The sequence below is a fragment of the Lagenorhynchus albirostris genome, chromosome 18 (assembly GCF_949774975.1).
Source record: "Lagenorhynchus albirostris chromosome 18, mLagAlb1.1, whole genome shotgun sequence".
Lineage (NCBI taxonomy): Eukaryota > Metazoa > Chordata > Mammalia > Artiodactyla > Delphinidae > Lagenorhynchus > Lagenorhynchus albirostris.
Window position 1 is genome coordinate 44,426,425 of NC_083112.1, and position 9,653 is coordinate 44,436,077.

Here is a 9,653-nt window from a genome sequence, read left to right on the forward strand (position 1 = left end):
GTTTCCTTCATACAAATACCAAGTAGTGGAATTGCTGGATCGTATGATAGTTCTATTTTTAATTTTTTGAGGACCTCCATACTGTTTTCCATACTGGCTGCAACAATTTACATTCCTACCAACAGTGTCCGAGGCTTCCCTTTTCTCCACACCCTTGCCAACACTTGTTAGTTCCTGTCTTTTTTTTTTTAACATCTTTATTGGAATATAATTGCTTTACAATGGTGTGTTAGTTTCTGCTTTATAAAAAAGTGAATCAGTTATACATATACATATGTTCCCATATCTCTTCCCTCTTGAGTCTCCCACACTCCCACCCTCCCTATCCCACCCCTCTAGGTGGTCACAAAGCACCGAGCTGATCTCCCTGTGCTATGCGGCTGCACGAATTTGCGTGTCATCCTTGTGCAGGGGCCATGCTAATCTTCTCTGTGTCGTTCCAATTTTAGTATATGTGCTGCCAAAGCGAGCACGTTCCTGTCTTTTTGATATTAGCCATTCCAACAGGAATGAGGTGACACCTCTTTGTGGTTTGATTTCTCTGCTGATTAGTGATTTTAGGTGCCTTTTTAACTATCTGCTGGCCATCTCTGTATCTTCTTTGTAAAAATGTCTATTCAGATCCTCTGCCCATTCTTTAGTTGGATATTTTTTCTATATGAGTTCTTCATATAATTTGAATACTAACCCCTTATAGGATATATGATTTGAAAAATTTTCTCCCATTCGGTAGGTTGCCTTTTCATTTTGTTGTTGGTTTCCTTTGTTGTGCTTTTTAGTTGGATGTAGCCCCACTTTATTTTTGCTTTTGTTGCCTTTACTTGGATCAACGTCTTTGCATAAGTTCTGGAAACAACTCTTTCATAGTTTCCACGGATCGTTTTTAGGGGAGAGGGTGAGTTGAGATGAACTACTAGTGAAAGAAGGGTCAATGGGTCGAACTATAGCTTCTGTTACTGTAGGTGGCCTCAAGGCCACAACTGATAGTCATTGTCTCCCTCCTGTGCTATCCATTCTCAATTCCCCTCATCCTTGGATAATATCTCTGCTAAAATGGATGGCTTACTTCGTGCGGTGACCCTCACGCTCGTCCCCGAGTGAGTGTTCTGAGCCCTGGTCATCATTTCTTTCTCAAATCATGGCTGCTGTACTTGACCATTTACTGTGTACTTGACCATTTACTGTCAAAATTGGAAAAGGCAGTACCAAGAAATACCCCACAGACTTGTTTTTAATCAATCATTTTCCAATTAAAAATTTTTTCCCCCAGACATTTTTATCACCCCAAAAGGAAACTCTGTACCCATTGAGAAGATACTACTTCGCTCTCTCTATCAGGCCCTGGAGACCACCTATCTGCTTTCTTTCTCTATGGATTTACTTATTCTGGATATTTCAGATAAATGGAATCATACAGTGTATGACCTTTGTGTCTGGCATCTTCAACTTAGTATGATGTTCGTGAGAGTCACCCACACTGTAATATGTATTAGTATTGCCTCCCTTAAAAAATGTTTTTGGCCGTGTAACTGATATTTAATTGCTCCATTCCTTTTTATGACTGAATTACTATTCCACTGTATGTATATACCACAATTTGTTTATTCATTCATCCAATGATGGACATTTGGGTTATTTCCATGATTTTTCTATTGTGAATAGTGCTGCTATAAACGTGTGTACATAGATTTGAGTGTTTGTTTTCAATGATTTAGGAGTGGAATTGCTGAGTCATACGGTAATTCTATGTTTATCCCAAAAAACACACCCCAAGAAACTTCCTGAAAGTCTGTCCTTGTCTCAGAAGCAGCTTTTCAGGAAACATGACATGCAACAGTATGGACAGTGTCCCATGAGAGCTTATTTGTGATGCCTGGGGGTCTGGAGTTGGAAAGGGCTTCCCTTAGGAAGTGGCAGCTAAACTGAGGGCAAATTCAATGTTTTTTCCTTCCTTCCTTCCTTCCTTCCTTCTTCCCTCCTTCCTTTCTTCTCTCCGTTTTTCCTTCAGAGGGATGACATAGATGTTTTACACAGTATATCCTTTTAAAACTTTTGCATTTGAACCCTGAACTTATTCATAAGACAAATGAATGATTATTTTAAGCAGGGTATTAGGGCTCAAATTACTAATATCATAGAACCATTACAGTGACAACTTGGATTGGAAATTTATTAGGAAAAAATATGGAAGCTTTTTTAAATAACAATTTTGATTAAAAAAAAGTTGACAAATCAGTGTATAGAGAGAATATTGGTTATTTGGGAAATTGTATCATAAAATGGATGGGCTCCACAAATTCTTTGATGTACTTGAAGAAAAGAGTGCTAAGTCAGTTTGGGCTGCTGTCACAAAGTACCATAAATGGGGCGGGGTGGGGGCCTGTAAACAACAAAAATGTATTTCTCAGTCCTGGAGGCTGGAAGTCTGAGATCTAGGTGCTGGGATCATCGCCTTCTGGTGAGGACTCTCTTCCGGGTTGCAGACTGTCCACTTCTCATTGTGTCCTCACAGGGCAGAGAGCAGAGAGAAAAAGCCAGCTCTCTCATAACTCTCACAAGGATAAGAATCTCATCATGAGGGCTCCATCCCGATGAGCTCATAAAATCCCAAAAGACCCACCTTCTAATACCATCACATTGGAGGTAGGGTGTCAACATGTGAATGCTGGGGGAACCCAAATATTCAGTCTATAACAAGTACTAATGGGGAAATGAGAGCTTCTCTTGAGGATGTTAAGGGCTGCTACAAAGATCAACGGTACATGTGTTTCCAGAGAGAACTACAATATAGAATAAGTTCTATAAGGCGTTCACAGAATAGATTCATCTTTCTTCCCGAAAACAGTCCTTGGTAACCAGGGACCCATTCCTGGAAATTCACTCTTGCTCAAGGAAATCCATCCTCTCATTAAAAAAAAATCTTACGAAGCTACATGAATGACACAAAGGACTTTTCCCAGCTCTAAGATTCTGTGTGTAAAACCTGTTAGTCTAAATTTATTTCCAAAAGATAGACCCTCCGCGGCGTCTGCTCCTGCGGGAAAGGTGGGACCCCCGCTTGTGTCCTGGCCCCCAGGTGTGGCTTCCTCAAGTTTGGGGTGAAGCCCCCAGCCCCCTTGGGCTCTGCAGCGGGGCGGTGGGCTCGGGAGAAAGAGCACGGTCTCCTGGGTTTCTCAGCAGGAGATGCCGGGGCTGCCGCGCAGAAACCCAGCGGCCCTGGGTGGGGCGCAGACTCGCCAGGCCTGGGTGTCCCTGGCGCACGGCTGCTGAGAACAGGGTCCGTGATGAAGCTCTGCCTGGCAAACGGGGACTGTGGGCGGCTCCATCCTCCCCTTCCGTCGGCACAGGCCCATCGCAGCCCTCCCTTCCAACAGGCAAAGACTGTGACTTGCGGCCGGACAGCTCCACACCCTCACGCTCCGGTGCTCGCCCCACGCTGGGAACAGGCACAAGCCCTGGGCAGGCCTCTCCGGACGGCTCGAGCGGGACGGCTTCTTCGGCGTGCCCGTCACCCACTCCGAGCCCAGGGGCCGGCAGGGAGGTCTGAGGGCCGCTCGGGCCGGGCGGGGCGGAGGCACGGGCTTCGCGGCTGGGCCGGCCCTCCTCGCCGCCTCCTGCCTCTGCGCCCTGGCCCGGGGTGGGCTTCCCGTGGCACCGTCTCCTTCCCACCCCCGTCGCGCCTCTTGCCCCCCGGCCGCGGGATCCACCCGTAGCAGCACCGAGTCGTGAGGGTGCGGGAGAGCTCCCGCCCTCGGGGCTTCCCCGACACCTAGCCCCTGACGAGGGTCAGACCGGCACCGCGCACGAAGCGGCCCTGGCGGGAGGGAGACCAGGGGGGAGGGGGTCGTTGGGGAGGTTGACTCACAGTCACGTCCGAGGGGACGCTGAGCCCCCAGGGCTGGGGGCTGACCGGCCTCAGCACTCCCACGAGGGGGTGGTCAGGAAGGAGGGACCCTGTCCCTGGGGCTCAGGGCGCTCCCGGGTCAGGCGGAGTCGCCAAGTGTGTCGGGTGCCGTGGACAGCTGAGGCACATTTTGCCCAAAGGTAAGTTCCAGCGCATCGCAGAGAGCAGACGAAGTACACACACGGTGGTGAAAACTCCCTGTTGCTAAGGGTTGAAACGAACCAATAATTCCTCCCGTTTCTCAGGGTGTTCCGTTTGGCTGTTAATGAAATGTATTTCCAAGGAATGCAGGCATGTGGCTAAAAAGGCCAGCAGTGCCTGTGGGGGTCACAGCGAGACCCTCCCATCTCGCCCCTCTGGGCCATCCTGTGCTCTGGGAACAGAGCTCTCACCCAGAAGTGAAACATAGTAGCTTCCACATCCGGATTCTAAGATTTTCTAAAGCCTTTTAAAGGCCCCCTTCTCTGAGTGGTGCTTGACCTGCTGGTGTTTGGGGCGGGAGGGTGGACTGGGTGGAGGGTCTGAGCGCCACCCCGGGGGCCCAGTGCCCATGGCCGAGGGGAGGCTAGCGCTGACTCCAGCCATGCCGAGCCAGACGTCGCCCTCCTTCCCGACAACCCAGCAAAGCCTGTCGCTCGCACTCCTGGCTGTGCTGCTTACACTTGCCCTTTGAGAAGGCCAGCCTGGCAGAGCTCTGTTCCTGCCCTCTGGGCTGCTGGTAACTGAGTACCTAGCCTGGGTGCTGGAGGGGAAGAGCCATAGATGGTGGAGGCCCAGTCCCCACCCAGGGTGCTGCCCCTCTGCTGAGCTGAAACTTTTAATCAATGTCTTAATAAAACCAAAAGGGACGTGATATTGTTCTACCACCTGTGCCCGACCAATGTTAGCCCAATGTTAGTCATATGGGGCAGTGCTGTTTAATGGTAAAGCTTCCACTATCAGATCCCCAATCCCTTCTCCTACCCCCTCCTATGGGGGTTCAGTGGGTACATCTGTATTTCATAGAACCTGAAACTCTGATTTTACAAAGGAGCTGGAGGTCTGGGGAAAGAACTCGTCTGTTCTCAGTTAAGAATGCAACTTTACACCTGGACGATACTAGAGCACTTTAGCACCTCATGTGTTTGAAAGAGATCTTCACAAAGACCTCATGGGCAGGAGACGCAGGCAGGAGAGGGGACAGACTGAAGCTCTGTGACTGACTGATCAAGTAGAAGAGGTCCAGCTAACTTCCAGGCCTACCGCTGATTTACTATCACCAGAGCCACGTAACACACCTTCCACATAGAGAACCAGCAGAAAAATGAGTTTGAAGAGGATTTTAGCTAAATTCAAGGTCATTTTGATCATTAGTGAAAGTCATTCTGTTCCTACACGCTGCCCACACCCTGAGCCCCCTTCCTAGAACCAAATGGGTTCTGAGATTCAAGTGGAAGTGACAAACCTGGGGGTGACCAGGCTTTACTTTATCATCTCTTTCTTCTTCTTCCACGTGTGTTCCCGGTGTTACTCTTCCCGGTTCTTCTGCAGGGAGCGGTCCAGCAACTCTGTCAAGCAAAATCACACACCCTAAGGATGACTTTCACACACTCCTCCCGTGGAGGCAGTTTTCAAAAGGTCTTCCTTCTTACCTACACACCTCCCCACCCCCCAAAAAATCAATCTTCATCTCAGGAGCCCTAAAAGGCACATATTACCTCAAGATTTAATATTTAATACAACCTTTAGATCTAGTTCTGGTAACTGCCAGTTGCCCCAATTCACTCTTTGCAAGAGAATTCTACCTGAATCACAAGGTTAATAACCTGACTGCAAACCCAGCATCCTTAAGCTATCTATGGTCACCCTGGCAACTCACTATAAAGTTCTTCTTTTTTTTTTTTTTTAAGTTCTTCTTTTTAAAAGACTTCAGAAAAGTAATTTCAGTCATCACGATTACATATTGCACAGAAAAAAAAAGCTTTATTATTCTTACCGTTCTCCGGATGTAACTCTACGTCTCTTTTCCTCCTATGTGGAGAGAAGGGAAAAAGAGAAAAACAATATTTCAAAAGAAGATCAAAACCAAAAGCAAAGGGCTTCCCTGGTGGCGCAGTGGTTGAGAGTCCACCTGCCGATGCAGGGGACGCGGGTTCGTGCCCCAGTCCGGGAAGATCCCACATGCCACGGAACGGCTAGGCCCGTGAGCCATGGCCGCTGAGCCTGCGCGTCCGGAGCCTGTGCTCCACAACGGGAGAAGCCACAACAGTGAGAGGCCCGCGTACCACAAAAAAAAAAAAGCATGAGTCAAAGTATTAAATAAATACATTTGACGTGGTTAAAAACAGGGGTTGGGGGTAATCTCGGTTTGGGGGAGATCTGGGCAACCTTCAGTCTGGTGTTGATGTCCCACCACCCTCAAAACAAAGAGAGGCCCAGGAGCTGTCCCGGCACACGTCTGTGCACTACAGGTCATCTAGTGATGCTACGTAAAGTCAAAGATCCACCTCATGTCAGGAATTTGTTAACACTAGAAAAAAACCAAAGGAGTAATTTGGGATTCACATCAGGAAGTGATGATGACAACCTAAACTGGACACCAGCTCTTCTCTGATGAATACCTTAGTACACTACTTCCCTAAGTTCACAACACTTGCCATCTCCAGGATATCTGTATTTATGTATTTAAGAGGGATAAAAATATTGTCGTGATGAAACCGATCTATGTCTTGTCTGAGGTGGAGGTTACAAGAATGCATGCGTGCATACGCGTGACCATACATGCACAGTGAATAAAGTCTGTAGATTATGCCGATGTCCATTTTCTGGTTTTGCTATTACAGTTATGTGCAATGTCACCATTGGAGAAAGTTGGGTAAACTACACAGAACCCCTCTGTACTATATTATATGGAATTAATCTGTATGTGTATATATAAAATTCTGCCTCCAGACTGCCTTTGGACTTGAGCTACAACATCAACTCTTCCCTGGGTCTGCCTCTCTTGGCCTGTCCTGCATATTTCAGACTCGCCAGCCTGAAGTCGTGTGACTCAGCTGCTTAAATTAATCTCATATACACAGACATCACTGGGTCTGTTTCTCTGGAGAACCCTACGATAGATTTTATACTAATATACTACAGTAATATATACATACATATTATCTGAAACAATACAGAAGAAACTGATACATGCTCGCCTCTCGCAGGAAGGACAGGACAGAGAGGGGGGAGCACCACCCCTATGTACCAAACAGCCTTTTGTGCTGCTGCCAGCCCGGCCGCCCCAGGTTCAAGCAGATATAATGGCGTGTGGCCCAGGCAGTGGCTACACAGATAAGGATTTTAAGGCACAATGCAGCGAGATGCCAGGGCCACGGTCACACACGTGAAACATTCTAAAGCCAAGAGCAGTCGCAGGATTCTGCGCATGGGCCCCCGAGGGCACTCTGGAGGCCGTCGCAGACCCTCAGGTCCCACGTGAGAAGACAGCCCACTAGAACACAGCAGGCGGCCCTCCTCCCAGATCTCACCCGGGTCAGCCTCCCGGGCACCCAGCCTCCTCTGCACAGCACGGGGCAGGCTCACAGAGGGAAAAGCGGCCCAAACCCAAAGGTCACACCAAACCCCACAGGAGAAGAGTAAACCAAGGTGATGAGGGGAGAGGGGAGGGGTCGCTCTGGAAGCTGGCCACTCAGGATTTCCAGCCTCTTCCACAGGAAGCCAGTTCACGAAGCACCAAGGCCTGTCCTGGGTCACACTCAGAGGACTTGACCCCTGACCCCACAGCCCCGATTCCCAAGCCTCCTCGATGCTGACGATGCTGACGTGGATCGGCACGGAGGAATGGGGGACTGCACGGCTGGGGGCTGCTGGGAACTCAGGACTGGCCCACCCCGAGGCCCCGCGCCAGCAGGCGCCACACTCACCGGATGGTTTCCATGATTTCGTGAGCAGCATCGTGGAGTTTGTCCTGAAAGACAACGGGACAGGGTTCAGAGCCGTCCCTCCCCGCTCCGGTGATGGGGGCGACCAGAGGAGGCGGGTACTGCAGTCCCCGGGACTCCCCGACCCGCGGGACCTACCAGAGAGCTCCACCCACAGCGCTGGGGCCATGTCCTGCCACGTGGGACACGCTGGCTCCGGGAGCGCCTGTTCCTGCAGCGCCCTGCCGCCCAGCGGGCTGCGGGGAAGGGACCGGGAAGGACTCTAAGCCCCCGACCCGCCTGCCCCAGGACTTCCCCCAGGCGCGCCTGCAGCCTGGAAGCCACAGGCCTGCCTCTGAGTCCCTGAACCGCCGCAGGCCTCGGTCTCCATCTGTAAAATGGGGAAACACCACTCGTGCAACCACCGGGAACGGGCGAGCGGCGGTCCTCCCTCCCGGCCACGGCGGCGCTCTCCTGGCCTCACTGCACCCGAGGGCTGGCCTCGCCGCTTTCCCCGAGGAGCACGTCAGGGGTCGCTCTGGCTTTTCGCCGGGGTCTTGGCGGCTAGCTAACCCAAGACCCCGCAGAAACCAAGTGAGGACGATGCATCGTGTGGACGGTCTGTAACTCTAGACTGCACCTCCGCCCCGCCGGTGAAGGTTCCTATCGCGGTGAGGAGGGGCCTCGAAGAGGATGCACAGGGAGAGGAGGGCCCGCGAAGAGCACGGGCTGAAGCCGGAGGTGAGATGGTCAGGCCCAGAGCTGCCAGCCCTGCCCCGGGACAGCGACTGCCTCTCTCAGACCAGGCCACCATTTCCACGCTTCACAGTGGAGGACGGCAACGCCGGCAGAGCCCCTACGGGCCAGGGCACGGATGCCCAGAAGGTCCCAGGACAGGGCCCCCCACGGTGCAGCGGTCCTAACAGGTCAAACAACTCTGGAAACACCCTTTGTGTCCTAAGCCTCATCTTTGCAACAGCAGCCCTACTGAGCTATAATTCACACAGAATGGGCCCCCGCTTCAAGTATACAGTTCAGTGGGTTTTAATACATTCAGAGCTGGGCAACCACCCCCTCTATCTAGTTCCAGAACATCCCATCACCCCACTAGCAGACGTGCCCCAATCCCCTCCCCGGCCCCTGCCCACACTAATCCACTCTCTGTTTCTGTGGACCTGCCCGTTCTGGACGTTTGTAAATAGAATTACGGTATGTGACCTTTTGCCCAGAATCTTATTTTTTAAGGCAAAGGAAAAAAACAATCTTCTATCGTTCTTAATAATATCCTCCAACTTACCAAGGACGGAGCAGTAAATATCCATTCAACTCATATTACTTAGACAAGGCCAGGGGCGGGAGATGGAGCATGTGCGGTCCAGCACAGGACAACCCTGCAGACCAGTGGTTCCCGACACGGGGGAACCGACCCGCAGCTTCAGCACCACTGCTGACCCAGAAACCCTGGGGAAGAACCACTGATGGGAACAATCGGCCCCAAGGCCTCCTGGCAAACGGCAGAAAACAGTGAGGACAGCTGGGTTTGGAAAACAGTCTGGCAACTCCTCAAAGGTTAAACAGTTAGCAAATGACCCAGCAATTACTCTCCTGGGTGTCTGCCCAAGAGAAATGAGAATATTCGTCCACACAAAACCCTAAACATTGGGCTTCCTTGGTGGTACAGTGATTATGAATCTGCCTACCAATGCAGGGAACACAGGTTCGAGCCCTGGTCCGGGAAGATCCCACATGCCGCGGAGCAACGAAGCCCATGCGCCACAACTACAGAGCCCATGTGCTGCAACTACTGAAGCCCACGTGCCTAGAGCCTGTGCTCCGCAACATCA

At 50.9% G+C, this 9,653-nt stretch overlaps 1 pseudogene; it reads right to left on the reverse strand.

Moving 5' to 3' along the window:
* Positions 1 to 383: 383 nt before the first annotated feature.
* LOC132509058 (U6 spliceosomal RNA) lies at positions 384 to 473 on the reverse strand (annotated as a pseudogene).
* Positions 474 to 9,653: the final 9,180 nt, after the last annotated feature.